Raw genomic sequence first — 16,342 nt, 5'->3', positions numbered from 1 at the left:
TGTCACCTCAGTGTATATTTTCGTCGAGAAATGTAAAGCTATATCCCACTGATCCAGACGCTCTAAGAGGCAGTTCAGCAAACTTAATGGACAATGTTTGGTTGGTTGGTTATTTGGCGAAGGCGACCAAACAGTGAGGTCATTGGTCCCATGATCTAGGATGGCAGGAATCACGGGAGGAACAACACAAACAGCACTGCCCAGTCCAGAGTAAGTGATAACATTCAAAGAGGAAAAAGGACGTTAGGAAAGCAGGAAGAGGAAAGAACAGGAGGGGAGTGGGTGGAAACAGAGAGAGTAGGGGTGCCCGAGAAACGTCACTCACAGTGGGGCACCAGCACTATCAGCGACCCATCCCGACACCAAAACCATACCATTATCACGAAACAATGGGGGCAATACCAGGAGAAGATGACACAAGAAAAGGGGAATAAAACAGCACAACAGATCAGACAAAATGTATGGAAAACACATGGAGAACATGGCTGGTACGGAGGCAAAGTCAAGGCCTCCATAACCAACGCCTATGCTAACTGAGGGACTCAAATGCCAGAGGAAAATTCAATGACTTGCACCTGAGAGTACAAACCACTTTCACGAAGAAAACCGAGGACAGGCGTAACCACGTGTTGGTCTTCCACTAACACCCGAGACAAGGAAGGTGGGAGGGAATTTTTAGTGCAAAGGGCCAAAAGGCAGGGGCAGTCCATCAAAGTATGGATCACAGTGAGCAGAACCCCAGAACTACAAGGGGAGGCTCATTACAGAGTAAATAGCCATGGGTCAACTTGGTATGGCCTATATGAATACAGCAAAGTATGGTAGATTACTGCCGGGAGAAGCAGAGGAAAGAACGCCACATGGTGGGAGTCTGTGATGGTATGAAGTTAATTAGCATACTAAGAATCAGCCTATGATTAATCAAAAAGGGATTCGATGTAAAAGCACAAATCCGCCCCCAAAGGGGTCATGGAGATTGGGGATAGGTGGTCACTCCCCCCACCCAGCCAGTTGACCAGCAACTTCATTACCGAGTTACCTACATGACTAGAAACCCAAAGGAAATTAATCAAACCAAGCAGCACCACGAAGATCAGCGAGAAGGACATGGATGCAAAGACCAAGGGGTGGTGGGAAAAACAATGAGCGATAGCGTGTAGGCCATTCACTGAGTCCATACATAACAAAATTTGGGTGAGGGAGGACCGTTTAATTAAACAGAGGGCCCAATAAATGGACATCAATTCCACAGTAAACAACCCACACATCGCAGGCTAGAGACAGTAATCCATGCCAACAGAAGATGTGAAGATATATTCTATGTGATCAGTGGATTTAGAGCCATTAGTATAAAAAACAACGGCATCCTGAAACTCCCATAAGAGCATTTGGAGCAAACAACAGAAAACCATTGGTGTGGTGGAGACTTTTGATCCCCAAAAGACATCCATCCAAACACTTGGCCTAGGAACTAACCAAGGAGGAGGGGGTGGTGTCGGGAGAGAATGTGGGGAAGAGGACAAGGCGAGCAAATGGAAGTCTAGGCAGAGAGAAGCTAAGCGGAGCCCAACCATTAAATCCAATCAAGTGTGGGCAGCAAATGAGCAACACCTCGAAGCTGCGAAAAGATTAGAATAGGATGGGTGAGCAGGGGAGGGGTGCATAGTAATGGCATAGGAAACCAGGAGCTGGGACCATCGAATCCAAAAGGGAGGGATCTCAGCATTAATCAGAGGACAACAACAAGGCTAATGCGAAAGGCACCAGTGGCTAACGAGATACCTCAATGGTGAACTAAGAGGAGCAGTGTGGAAGGGGCAGCTGATCCATAAATTTGGTACCGACAGTTCATATGGGACAGAACTAATGCACAGTAAAGTTCGCCAAGTGTCAAATGATCTGCGCCCAAAGAGATGTGCACAAGGAAGTGAACGATATTGAGTTTACAAAATGGCTCTGAGCACTATGGAACTCAACTGCTGTGGTCATAAGTCCCCTAGAACTTAGAACTACTTAAACCTAACTAACCTAAGGACAGCACACAACACCCAGCCATCACGAGGCAGAGAAAATCCCTGACCCCGCCGGGAATCGAACCCGGGAACCCGGGCGTGGGAAGCGAGAACGCTACCGCACGACCACGAGATGCGGGCATATTGAGTTTACACAAACAGCCAATTTTCAGATGACAGATAGGGGCAACCAAGTAAGCTTGTTGTCCTAAAGACAACACAAGAAATGGAACTGTCGGATCACGTTCAGGTGTTGGGCACCGAGCTAGAACTCTGGATCAGGATGGACTATAGTAAAGTGACAGAAATGCACCATCCTCGACTTAAAGCTCAGAACTGTAAACTGTGCAAGTGTGTCCACATGGCAGCATACTGGAGGGCATCCTAGAGATAACATTCCGCAGAGGCCATCGAATGGTGGCTAGTCCAAATATAGAAATCATCCATGTATAGAGCAGCAGTGACAAACAGTGTGGCAGAGGCTACGAGTCCATTAATAGCCATTAGAAAAAGAGGGACACTTTTACTACGAAGTCCTGTGCAGTGACATTCTTCTGGGTCACCGGAGAGCTGAGAACAATACTGAACGACCGATGTGAGAGGAATTGGGGAATAAAAATTGGGAAGCGGTCCAAATGACCTCACCCATGGAGCCTAACGAGGATGTGATGGCGCCAAGCTGCGCCACAGGCTTTACAAATATTGAAGGAAACGGCGACAAGATGGCGGTCTAAGAAAATGCATGCCAAATTGCAATTTCCAGTCAAAGCACGTGATTCGATCGGAGACCGTCCCTCCCAAAAGCCACACTGGCAGCGAGATAAAAGGTCCTGAGGTTCAAGGACGCTACTGAGCGCACGAGCCACCATCTTTTCTAATAACTTCCAGGGGACATTTGTCAGGTTTGTTTTGTTTTACGGCGTAGAAACAACTGGGGTCATACGCGCTCACGTCAAAACTATAGAACACGAAAACAGAGAGCAGTTAAAAAACGACTAAACGTCAGTCACAACTGACATAAGAGAAGACAGCTAAAAACAGAGACGTGGAGAAATGGCTACTAAAGACACCATACAGAAATGGAAGTCCAAAACTAAAAATTAAATGGCCTTCTTCATATTGCTTTGACGGATAAAAAGTAAAACGCGGTCGACCGCCCGCACGTCATTTGCTAAAACGGTTGACAACTCAGATGGCAAACCCAAGCAGGAACGTAAACAGTTAAAAAATGGACATCCCATCAGGAAGTGGTGGACAGTTAAAACTTGGGCGACATGTGTACAAAGTGGTGGGGGCGCCACTTATCAAATGACGATGGCTAAAATGGCAGTGCCCAATACACAGCCTAGTTAAAATGACCTCCTCCTGGCCGGAGGGCTGAGAGGAGGTCTACCAAGCTGCTGCAATCCTGAGCTTATTCCCGTGAAGGGAGGACCAATGACGATGCCAAAGAGACACCACCTCCTATACAGACAGCAACACAGAGATCACTGGAGGGAATATAGGAACACCTGGGTTGAGGTACGAGGACTGCAGCCTTGGCAGCCTTGGGGAAGAGGATGCTACCTTGATACTGGGCGATTTCATAACCTCAGAGCTGAATTTGAGGTCGCATATCTGCGTGGGCATGTCCTTCATGGAGTGAGGGGTAACAAGAACAGAACTGTAGGTGTCAGACGGGAGAATGCAGTGTTTGCAACTAGCCAATAACTTGCAAGCGACTGGGTACGGCACTTTTTCCTTTACCCAGATCTCTTCGACATCCCGCTCATCAAGATACACCGGACAATCCCGAGAGGAGGCAGCATGGCCGCCATTGTGGCTGATACAGTGGTGAGAAGGAGGCAGACAATCGCCCTCATGCACATCTTTACCCCAGGTTACACATTTGTCTGGGTGTCGACAAGATGTTCTAGTGTGGTTGAAACAATGACACTAGTAGCAGCACATCAGGTTCAGAATGTACGGTGAGAGAGTGATAATTTCATCGTGTGCTTTGATCGTGGACAGAAGCACCACTCTATCAAAGGTGAGAAAAAGAGTTCAGGTGGGCACTAAGAAGAATCTACCTTTTTCATCACCTGATGGAAGGCAATGACACCCTGATCAGAGAGATACAATTGGATTTCGACCTCGGTCAGACAGTCGAGCAGCCTAGTGTAAATAACACAAGGGGAAAAATTCAGAGTTCTACGGACCTCAACACGAAAAGGGTAGTCATGGAGAAGCGAGGCGGCAAGCAGTTGTTGTGCTTGAGAATCAGAAGTAGTCTCCAATAGCAAAGTGCCATTCCGCAAACTAGAGCAGGACTGGATTTACTGTGCGAAAGACTGGCCATCCTCAGTACGTGAGACAATGAGAAACCATGGTGCAGCTGGAAGGGTCTTTGAATTGTTAGCCTCATTCCGTTTACGTTTCATTGACATTGGTTGTGAAATTGATTGGCTCATTGCAAGAAAATCCCCCATGACTGACAGCGTGCTCCTTCCAACTGGGGGCCCCCTTCACAAGGGGGTGCACCTGCCTTAGGTGACTGTTCACACCTCAGGTCACACCTCCCGAACACCTGACAGCGGGACTAATCAGCAATTTGGGAAGGTTACAGCTTAGGCAGTCGTCATCCATCCCTGGGACTGGCTTGTACCAGGGGTATGTGCAAACCCTACCTGTCGACGAGAGGCTGGGAATTACGCGTTACCCAGTCACCTGTTATGCATTAGATGTGTGGACCGACCTTCAGGGGCGCACAGGGAGGAAAACGAAAAAGAGGAACCTCAAACGCTCAAGCGGAGGAACGAGAGGAGAAGGAAAACAAAGAAAGGAAAAAGGAACGACAAACAGTGGTGAGACTTTTCTTATGTCAGCAACAGACAATGTGGAACATTCCCAAAAACACCCCAGACATGTTCCCCAAGGGAGGGCAAAAAGAATAGTAAGTGGACAGACATGCAGCACAGAAGAGAAAAGATGCTGCAAAGGCTGGGGCCCTATGTAGCCAAGCACGAACCCACCATAGAGTGGCGAGTCCCCTGGGGTAGAATTGTCAGGCTGATGGATCATTAATTATGAAGGGACGATGGATCCTTGCCAGGTTTATAGACAGGAAGCACAACACTCTCCATTGAGAGGGGAAAATGCCTTGGAGCCAAATATGATTGTGGAGGATTGAGGTGTTGAAGCAATTGGTTATGGGTGGAATCAGGGCCAACAGCGGAATTGTGGGAAGAACAGAGGGCCAAAACAAGTTCCCATTCAATAAACAGTTCACTGTAGGATTCCATGTGACAAGATTAAAACGTAAGTGGGGAGCTTCAGCCAAATATTTCTGGAGGAGGAAGGCAGATGGATGGGAGGCTGAATCTGTACAAAGGCCACCTGGAAGGGCAAGGTCAAGATGGGAAACTTCCACTGACAACCTTGGAAGGCGCACAGTGTAGCCCACACCAGTGACATCGGGACAGAAGAACCTAGACAGGAGACAAAGCATTACCAACACACCCGTTTGCTCTGTTTGATTAAGTAATGAACTTTGGTGCGAAAATGTTTAAAGGTAATAAGACTGGCAGAGGATGGGTGCCACTTAAGATATTGCAAGACACGACAACAATCAATGATAACGGTGACAATGGCTGTACTCCACCGTGGAAGTGGCCGACAGTGAATAGGGCCCGTCAAGCAGGGAATGACAATGCCAGTAATGCGGATTATCTTATCAGGCAGATCATAGACGACTTCATCAATACAACCTGACAAAGAAGATGGAAACAAGATCTGGGAGGTATACGGAGGCCAATCAGGACTGTGGCTTAAGCGGAGAATCTGGCCTAAAATTTCAATTGTTTTCATAAAGTTTTAATAGCTATTTCACATCTCTGAAATATTTACGCTTAGATGTCAAAACACTTAGGCTGTATTCGAATTACAAGTATTAGGAGATGAACTATATCACACAGAGATATTATTCACACTGCTTTTAGCATGGATTTACGGTCAGTGTAGTACCTGTCTGTCAGAGGCTTGCATCTGATGCACTAATGGCAGGATGCACTGATTCCAAGACACAAATGTAAAAGAACTTTGCACAGTGTCATGCTCCAAGTGATCCAAAGAAATTTTTATGTCTAGAAAAAGATACTTTTGGTTCTTGTAGGAGCTGTCTCTCAGTTCAGTACGGGACGTTTGAAGATTGAAGAGAGCAGGAGTCCCAGCACTCCTTTATCATCCACCCAGGACAAAATCTACTTATCTGAAGACGCTGCCAGGAGAAGGAAAATTTCAAGGAAAACAGCTACCCTCGTCTTGAGGTCTTGAAATTACAAGAAGAAGAGGCCTACAGCAGCAGGAATCTAATGAGTATGTGTCTCGTACTAGCGTTTATTTTTCAATACAATTTTAAAATCTATTTTCCCATAAGTTGTTTTTCTAAGTTCAATGTCAAATTTGTTATCTTAAATTTTAACCAGCCTCCGTTAAATTTTTTGTAGAAAGTAGTCTTAAGGTATTTATAAAATTCTATATATTAATGTTATCGAAAATGTCGTTTGTCTGTTTTACTATGACATTTATGTACAGATAATTAAAGAAAATTTAACTTTGAAATTTGAAAGAACATTGAAAGTAGTGTAAATGTGTTGTGAATGCACCTAAAAATCTGAAACGTGAAACTTGAGCTCTGTGTACCAGAAGTTGGTTCTCAAAAATACCATCAAAATCGTATTAAAAATTCAAAACTCAAAAACCCATGAAGTTCTCAACTTCAAAATCTGGGTATTGCTACGTCTTTACAAGTCAGACATGATTTTTAAATTTGGCTGGAATGAGCAAAGTAGAAGTAAAGCTAAATTTTTGGGTGGATCCTCCCCTCACGTGTAACTATTCATTCCATACAGCATTGTTTACGATTTCTGTTACTTGTGTTAATAATAATTAATGCAAAAAACAGGAATCGGAAGCAGCTTCAATAGTGGTTGACGGAGAGGAGTTTTTTACAAACACCCGCTCGAAAATTTCACTTGATATTTATAAAGCGCAATTTTATTATTTCTGCCAACAGCTCAAAAGGCACTGTACCAAAATAAGCGAACAGAAATCGTACGATCTACGACGTTGGTGTTAAAAACGGCAGATTTAAATTATTTACTTCGCACTGTTACAAATATTTTTTTAAAAAATGTAGAAAGAAAAGAGGCTATTAAAATTAAAAAACAAACTTAGATTCTAAAGTAAGAGAAAGAAAGACTTACACAGAAGCAAAAGCGATATTGCTGAGAAATGAAGAGGGGGGGGGGGGGAGTGATGAAGTAATGGAAGAATTACATGTACAGAGGGTAAGAGTAAGCATGCATCACTATGGAGCAAAAGTTGTTGTTGTTGTTGTGGTCTTCAGTCCTGAGACTGGTTTGATGCAGCTCTCCATGCAAAAGTATATATCGTTTAAATAGAACAATAGTAACGTAACTTCCTGTGCGGTACTAACCTCTTCATCTCAGAGTAGCACTTGCAGCCTACGTCCTCAGTTATTTGCTGGATGTATTCCAATCTCTGTCTTCCTCTACGGTCTCACCGTCTGTATTCAATGTCGCGGTATTTGTGTGGAAGACCACTGCATTCGGAAGCAATACCATACCTCGATTTATAAAGCTTGTATATTTTTTAACATGGATATCGTTAGCAATGCTTGTGTGTGCCTATAGAACCAAGACCGCTTTTTATGCAGGGCGACAGTGAAATAGCCATTCCGATTGTGTTTTTAACATCTGGTGGCTTATAAGACGATTACGTCTTTCTTCCTAAGACACAGTGGTAACACGCGCAGGATAAGCAAATGAGGCATACCCAGCCATCGAGGATTTTCGCTCAGTATTGTTTGGTATCGTCAGCGTTCATTTATTGGCGACGTATTATATTTAATTTGGGACGTGTGATAGATTCTCTGTGTTCAGCAGCCTCATAAAGTATGTCTATTGAGGTCAGAGTTATGACAAGTGCAAAGAAAAGGACTATGTCTTGTCGTAAGAGGGGTTATGGATTTGACTACAATATCCATAAGGTGTATGAAACATTTTTTAAGCGGAAAATAAAGATTTTCATATTTCCAGTACCACAGCTGTCAGGAGGGAGGGGGGGGGGGGGGAATTTCTGATATTCGCTCACTATCGAATGCCACCAGATTGAGACTGCAATCGTAATATTTAATTGTAGGTACACTGATAAATAAGTGACTAGTATCCTAGGACGATTCTGTCTGGCGTGCGAGGGGTGTGTGGTGGCAGTAACTTGTGGCTGGAACGATTGACATTTCCAGTGGGAGTGGTATGAATTAGGCAGGCTGGGGTACAAGAATGCAGCTGACTTAACCTGTCGCCCTCTAGGCGGGTGAACAGCGAACTAACACTCAATAAGTGTTGGGCAGCCTTCGAGATCGCATGTGTTCTCCGTGGAAATTTGATAAGGTTCAATATGGACGAATATTTGTGCTGGACGATTATTCCCTGCCATGTAGACCGACCAGTTGACTGCTTCTACACATTTCCCATATTTGGCTGAGAGAATATCGATTCTGATGTGTGTTGTGTGTATCTATATGGTGAAAAACAGGTGGAAGAGACGTTTGCTGGTTCTCTAGACATGAGAAACACCTTAGTTGACTATGTAAAGTAGGAGGATGATTTGGAATCTGTTATATCATTGACATCGGTATTCGTTAAAAATACGATAGCGACTACCAGTTTCCTCTATTTTTTCGTATTTTCGAATAAATATATTCGCAGGCGAGATAGGTTTCGGCTTCTAAAGAAATAATTTCCACTCTTTATCTTCGGAATTATACTGTGCAAGCGATTGGTTGCACACTGCTACATATATTTTGCTTACTGGGCAGAGGGTATGGTTTAATGATGATGTCAGCCTCCTGGATGAAGTTTACCAGAGGTAAATTAGTTCCTCATTCCGATCTTCTGATGGGGTCTAATCAGGAGGACGTCGTGTTGAAATGTGAACTGGTATATCCTGTAATCGAGAAGGTGGTTTGGCGAATTTAAAACGACACGTGCACAGCTTGAATATAGAGGGAATTAGTGAAGTGCAGTGGCAGGAAAGAACAGGACTTCTCGTTAGCTGAGTAGAGAGTTATCAACACAGAATCAAATATATGCATATATTGCAGGAGTATATCTAATAATGAATAAGAAGGAAGGAATGCTGGTATGCTACTATGAACAACATTGTCATTCAGCACTGTAGTTCAAGTTTATATGTCCATTAGTTCCGCAGATGATTATAAGAGATTGAAAGAATCTGCAGGTCAGCAACTGGAAGCAGTTAATTCCATAAATTATTTGGGAGTACGCATTAGGAGTGATTTAAAATGGAATGATCATATAAAGTTGATCGTCGGTAAAGCTGATGCCAGACTGAGATTCATTGGAAGAATCCTAAGGAAATGCAATCCGAAAACAAAGGAATTGGTTACAGTACGCTTGTTCGCCCACTGCTTGAATACTGCTCAGCAGTGTGGGATCCGTACCAGATAGGGTTGATAGAAGAGATAGAGAAGATCCAACGGAGAGCAGCGCGCTTCGTTACAGGATCATTTAGTAATCGCGAAAGCGTTACGGAGATGATAGATAAACTCCAGTGGAAGACTCTGCAAGAGAGACTCTCAGTAGCTCGGTACGGGCCTTTGTTTGAAGTTTCGAGAACATACCTTCACCGAGGAGTCAAGCAGTCTATTGCTCCATCCTACGTATATCTCGCGAAGAGACCATGAGGATAAAATCAGAGAGATTAGAGCCCACACAGAGGCATACCGACAATCTTTCTTTCCACGAACAATACGAGAATAGAGGGGAGAATCGATAAGGGTCCTCAAGGTACCCTCCGCCACCCACAGTCAGGTGGCTTGCGAAGTATGGATGTAGATGGATGTAGATGTAGAATGTATGATGAGATAAAGGGGAGACAGTTACGGGAGGCGAAAATTTAATCGATAGTAGGAAATGGAAGGGCAGGAAGAGTAGTGGGCGACTTGGACTGTAGGACAGGAATCAAAGGGAAAAACGACTAGTAGAATACTGCGGAGTGCACAATTCGATCATTACCAACACTTGAATTAAGAATCACTTAAGATAGAATACATAATGGTAAGTCAGAAATCCCGAAATTAGAATTTAAACTGCAAAACAGCGGCAAAACATTTTCAAAGCTATGCGTGCGCTGTAACCACAATTTGTTGGTCGTAAGATGCAAATTTTAACTGGAAGTGCTGCATAAATGTAGGAAAATAAGGAGACACGACCTGAGTACACTGAAAGAAGCAGAGTTGGTTGTGAGCTTTAGTGGGATCATTAGCCAACGACTGACAAAAAACAAAGGAAGAGCGCAGCAGAAGACGGAACACACCAGAAGGCGGATCACTACAACAATGCAAAAAAACAGTGTCCAACAGAAAGTTTTGCATAACGTATGAGATATTAGATTTAACCGATGTAAGGAGAAAATCCTGAAATGCAGCAAATGAAGCAGGCGCAATGGAATACAGACATTTAAAAGATACAATTTACAGAAATCTCAGTATTGCAAAGGAGGAATGGCTGGAGGAGAAATGAAAAGCTGTATAAGCTTGCATGGCTATGGGGATGATAAATACTACCAATAAAGAAACCTTTGTAAAAAAAGACAAGCATCAGAAAGAACAGAAAACCAATAGCTACTAAGCAAAGAAGGGAAGCATACTCCGCTACAGAGCGAAAATTCACTCTACACTGAAGAGCCACAGAAACTGGTACACCTGCCTAATATTGTGTAGGGTTCCGGCGAGCACGCATCAGTGCCGCAACACGACGTGGCATGGGCTCGACTAATGTCTGAAATAGTGATATAGGGAAATGACACCATGAATCCTGCAGGGCTGTCCATAAGTGGGTAAGAGTACGAGAGGGTGGAGATCTCTCCTGAACAGTACGTTGCAAGGCATCCCGGATATGTTCAGTACTGTTCATGTCTGGGGAGTTTGGTGGCCAGCGGAAGTTTTTAAGCTATCACGGGCCCTATATCACTCCAACTGCACACGCCCCACACCACTACAGAGCCTCCACCAGCTTGAACAGTCCCTTGCTGACATGCAGGGTCCATGAATTCATGAGATTGTCTCCATACCCGCACACGTCCATCCGCTCGATACAATTTGAAACGAGACTCGTCAGACCAGGCAATATGTTTCCAATCATCAACAGTCCATTGTCGGTGTTGACGGGCCCAGGCGAGGCGTAAAGCTTTGTGTCGTGCAGTCGTCAGTTGTACACGAGTCAGCCGTCCGCTCCGAAAGCCGATATCGATTATGTTTCGTTGAATGGTTCACACGACGACACTTGTTGGCGTGTCCAGTTGGAGTGATATGGGACCCCTGATACGTCTAGATACGACTCTGACAGGTGACACGTATGTAAGAATGATGCCTGATCAACTGCATCCATTCATCTCCATTGTGAATTCCGACGGACGTGGGCAACTTCAGCAGGACAATGCGACACCCTACACGTCCAGGATTGCTACACAATCGCTCCATGAACACTCTTCTGAGTTTAAACATTTCCGTTGGCCACCGAACTCCTCAGACATGAACATTAATGTTCATATCCGGGATGCCTTGCAACGTGCTGTTCAGAAGAGATCTCCGCCCTCTCGTACTCTTACGGACTTACGGACAGCCCTGCAGGATTCATGGTATCAGTTCCCTCCAGGACTACTTCAGACATTAGTCGTGTCGATGCCACGTCGTGTTGTGGCACTTCTGCGTGTTAGAGGAGGCCCTACACGATATTAGGTATGTGTGCCAGTTTCTTTAGCATTTCATTGCGTATGTCTCTTAATGCGCAGATTTTCTTCTGGGAGAAGTAATGCGTGCAATTTTCTCTCTGTTGACGAATCCAGTTCTCAGAACAGTAACTGAAACATTTGTCCTTTAGTTTTAATCCTGGTAAAATTACAAGTAATGTTCCTATTACTATGCATTAAATAGACGAAGGCCGAGAACTGAACCAGGATAAACTGCTTTATGACAGCTTCGCATGATTTTCATTTTAATTTTTTTAATTACCTCCTGTGCGACCGTTTTGCATGTTTTGATTTGAAACTTTTACTTATTGTTTTTTATCTTTTATTTTTCTTCTTTCTCATCTCTAAAGAGTTCTGGTTGCGTATAGACTTCTGCAACCTTCTCCCGGCCTTACCGATGCTTCACAGTAACCCTTTAGTGAGCGGTAGTAAAATGAATAATAAAATAATTGTATAAATGATTTTTCTCTTTCCTTAGTTCGACGAACATTTCCTTTTATGAGCCTTTATTTTTCCTTTTTTATGACTGTATTGAAAGCAACAAAAATGATTCTCTCCAGTTTAAGTCAAAAGTAAGATTTCATACTCTGTAACTGGCACATTTAATTTTAATGCTTTTAATTCTAACTCTAGTAAGATTATAAGTATCATCCCTGCTGCAAGATGTTTAATAGAATACAGATCGGAAAAGAAAAATTAATGCGATGGCCGGGAATCGAACCCGGATCAACTGCTTGGAAGGCAACTATGCTGACCATTACACCACCATCGCCCATGGAGTCAGAGGCCCTTAATTTCTGTTTATTTACACGTAACAAAACAGTGCATATTTCTATGAGTAATGTTAGTATTTGTATTCCACTTTCGAAAGTATCAACGTACGTTTTTATCATAACCCTAACATTGATACTAAGTATTACAATATGCAATCAGTGTTTGATTCGTGATCAGTTTAACTGGTGTCGTGACTTACTTTTAAATTAAGTTCGTGCGTTCTTAACGAAATTTACATGTTTATGTCTTCATGAGAAATGCTAGCTCCGAATGCGTTCTTATAGATCTCGTCTGGAGACCATTATGCTGTCTAAATATTTCACGAAGATACATTAACGGTTTTTACAAAGTTGTTGGGACTTTACACTACCAAGTTTCAGTGCCCAGATAGAGACAATGCTCATTATTAACGAGTTTTTCAACAGCTTGACTTAAAAGTAACTGAATGTATAACTAATCTACGAACATTGGGGCGAAACTATATTCTAGTTCTGCACAAATCATACACTCAGTCATAAACGGTTCAGTTCAATGCAATTTCATTAGAATTATTTCCTGGTTGCTCTTCGACGTAAATACATTCCACGAACACAGTGGATTTCCACGCAGTAGAAATACACCTAATCTAGTAAGTACATCTGTATTTACATCCATACACTACCAACAATTTACAACTGAAACTTCCATTACGCTTATGGTTGCTATATGCAATATTCATCAGTACCCATACTTCAGCAGTCATATTTGAACTCTTCTTGACCAAAAGGATAACTTTCAGTTTCGGTCACATGATTGAATTATCCTCATAACACAGTTTTATATCTTGGGATATAACGAAAATCACGTCGTCACGAGATGGTATTTACTTCTGCGTGTCTGTGACTCCCTTCGGTTACCGACATATGTTTGTAATGAAGATAAAGAGGGATCAGAAGAAAGAAAACTTCTCTTCCTCCCTTAGGTAGTTCCGTTCACTTGCTATGCCACTGCCTACCAAATACTGTTTTCCAGAGGCCCCGTGATGTCTACGTATTGAGAGAAGAGCAGTCGCATGTGAACGTGGGCCACCAACGTGGCACGACATATAGCGTGTCCCAGGAGCTATAGTCAGCATTCAGGGACATGAACGATCAATGGAAGCAAAAGGGTCCGTCAAAAATGGAGTCTAAAATAAATAGCTTAGGAACCAAGAGGACTTACAGTTCTTCGCTACTACAAAACACATCTCTTCTACTGAAGAAGTGCTTATAGGTCTTAAGATACGCATTTTAGAGACCATGTTTACAAGGCCAATTTTTCTTCTTTTCGTCCATACCAAACTCTTAAAATATGTATTTTAGAGACCACGCTTACTTTTTTGCTTCGAATGATCTCTCTGTCATATCCTGTAATACTGACCATTCCTCCTGGGACGCTCTGTACATCTGATACGGCAGCCTATTGTCTACTTAACGCTAAAAAATGGCTCTGAGCACTATGCGACTTCTACTTAACGCTAAAACTGATTATTACACGATGTATCACTAGCTACCAACGTGTAAAGGAAAGGTTTGTAATCTGAACGATGGAGAAAAATTATTTTTCACTTATCTATTTTATTCATTTTACTACTGATCTACCTAATCAATTTGATGCAACAGTGGGTCGCTTACTGTAAAGGTTTACTGTGAATTATCATTAAGGCAGCGAATAAAAAGGAAAGTGAAAAACAACAAGGAAGGGATGGTTTCAAAAACATAACCGAAAAATGCAAAACGGCTGTAAAGAAGAACATAAAAATGGAATAAAATGATCTTACTATGGTCAGCATAGTCATCGTCTGAGTAGCCTCAACTCTCAGCCTTCACCGTTATTTTTATTTTCCAAGCTACATTACATTAAATGTACTGTTAATAGAAGGGTAAACTGAAATCTTACCGGCATTAAAACTAACATACAACTTAAATGTCTCAATTACTGTTCTGAGAGCCGATTTGGCCACAGAGCAAAACTGCAAGCATCTCTTCTGCCAGGATACGTGTACCTGAAAAGTTTTGCTTATTATGCGACATATACTCGATTAGGTAGCAAGTGGTGACTCTAGTGAGTCTAGTGGATGACTGTATATTCGATGTAACAGCATTCACTGCCGCGCTACAGATACACACTTATGAAGAGTTTATAGCGACAATGTTTTTTGTGTCAATAATTGTAATGATTCGCAAGTAATATTAGTCTTTTTCACACTGAGAAGATGTTATACTATCAAAACTGATGGTAATAATAAAAATGTATCAATACATCTCTGTCTCATACATTTTTTTACAATACAATAATTTAAAAAAGAAACCTTAAGAACAAAGGACAATTTCCTTTCCTGTCCTGGCAACTCTTCTTGCACCTGCTCCCACATCAGAGGGGCCGTCAGCGCAGTTTTTCCGATTCTATTATCTAAAATGATGAACACAAGTTTAATTTGTTGTAATAATCAATTTCTTTGTGTGTTGTGGAACCAGTATGAGCCCCACAAGAGGCTTGGGATCATAAATATACATTTCTATTCTACAAATCAATATGAACTTTTTGGCAAGGGGCCCTTCCCATCGGACTGATTCCCGTATGGAGAAGGGGAAGAATGACTGCTTAAACACCTACCTGAGAGCTGAAAATAGTCTAATCTTGTCTTCGCTATCTCAGCTTCTTAGAGACCCTCTCCTGCAGTTAAAAGAGCCCCCTTTTGCTCTGCCCTTTTTTGTATAGGTTCAATATCCCCTGTTAGTCATGTTTGGTACTGTTCCCGTAGACTTTAGCAATAATCTAGGACAATATTGTAGGATGGGTCTCACGAGTGTTTCGTAAGCAATCTAGTTTGTAGACAGATAATCTTTTCCAGGCATCCTATAAATGAACCGAACTCTATCATCTGCTTTACCCCCGGCTGAGTCTACGTTATTGTTCCATTACACACTAATGCAAAATGTTAGTCTGATACTTGTATGACTTGACAGATTCCAGCCGTGACTCACTGATATGTAGTCGTGTGATACACTTTTTTTTTATTTTCTAGCCACAGAATGAGTTAATTCTTGTAGAAAAAGGAGTTCTATCAAATGGTAGTTAAAGCTAAAAAAAGTGGAGGACCCCCTTGAGATGCAGGTCTTTATAAACAGGAGTAAAACTTTGGGTGAAAGTTTTTGAACCAATTACCGTAAAATATCTTTGTGACTTAATAACTGTTAATTTTTAGCAGTGAGCTGATGCATCATATGTAATCTTTTGTCAAAAATTTGGAAGGTCGTTCGCGACCACCCTCACTTGAACGAGTGCAATATCTCAAGTATTTCACATCAAGAACACTTTTATGTAATAACGTTTCGTAAGTGTTAGAATCTAGGCCTACATATTAAATTCTAACCAACTCTGAGATAAGGTGTTGAGGCAACACCAGTTGGAATGGAATGACCCAATATGTACAAATATCCAAAAATGCATTCACACAATTACACAGCCACGACATAGCATAGTTTTCAATAAAGTAACTGATAAAAATAGACAACTGACTAGTTTAGGTGTAAAACATCTCTTAACTCGTCATATACGCTATAATCGGAAACAGTAACAAGAGATCCGGTACATTGTCTCACTCTGCGCTCAAAACGACTTACGGTAAGTATGAAATTTAACAGTATGACATTCCGGAACCAAAATTATTCATCAACTCTCCAGCAGAAAACGATATGTCA

The 16,342-nt window shown here is 42.4% G+C and overlaps 1 non-coding gene across 1 annotated transcript; it reads right to left on the bottom strand.

Annotated features, from left to right (window-relative positions):
* Positions 1–12,546: 12,546 nt before the first annotated feature.
* Trnag-ucc (transfer RNA glycine (anticodon UCC)) lies at positions 12,547–12,618 on the bottom strand. The gene has a single exon. It is a non-coding gene; the product is annotated as a tRNA-Gly (tRNA).
* Positions 12,619–16,342: the final 3,724 nt, after the last annotated feature.

The sequence above is a fragment of the Schistocerca nitens genome, chromosome 1 (genome assembly GCF_023898315.1).
Source record: "Schistocerca nitens isolate TAMUIC-IGC-003100 chromosome 1, iqSchNite1.1, whole genome shotgun sequence".
NCBI lineage: Eukaryota > Metazoa > Arthropoda > Insecta > Orthoptera > Acrididae > Schistocerca > Schistocerca nitens.
Note: the sequence above shows the minus strand (reverse complement) of the source record. Positions and strands in the feature narration are given on the sequence as shown.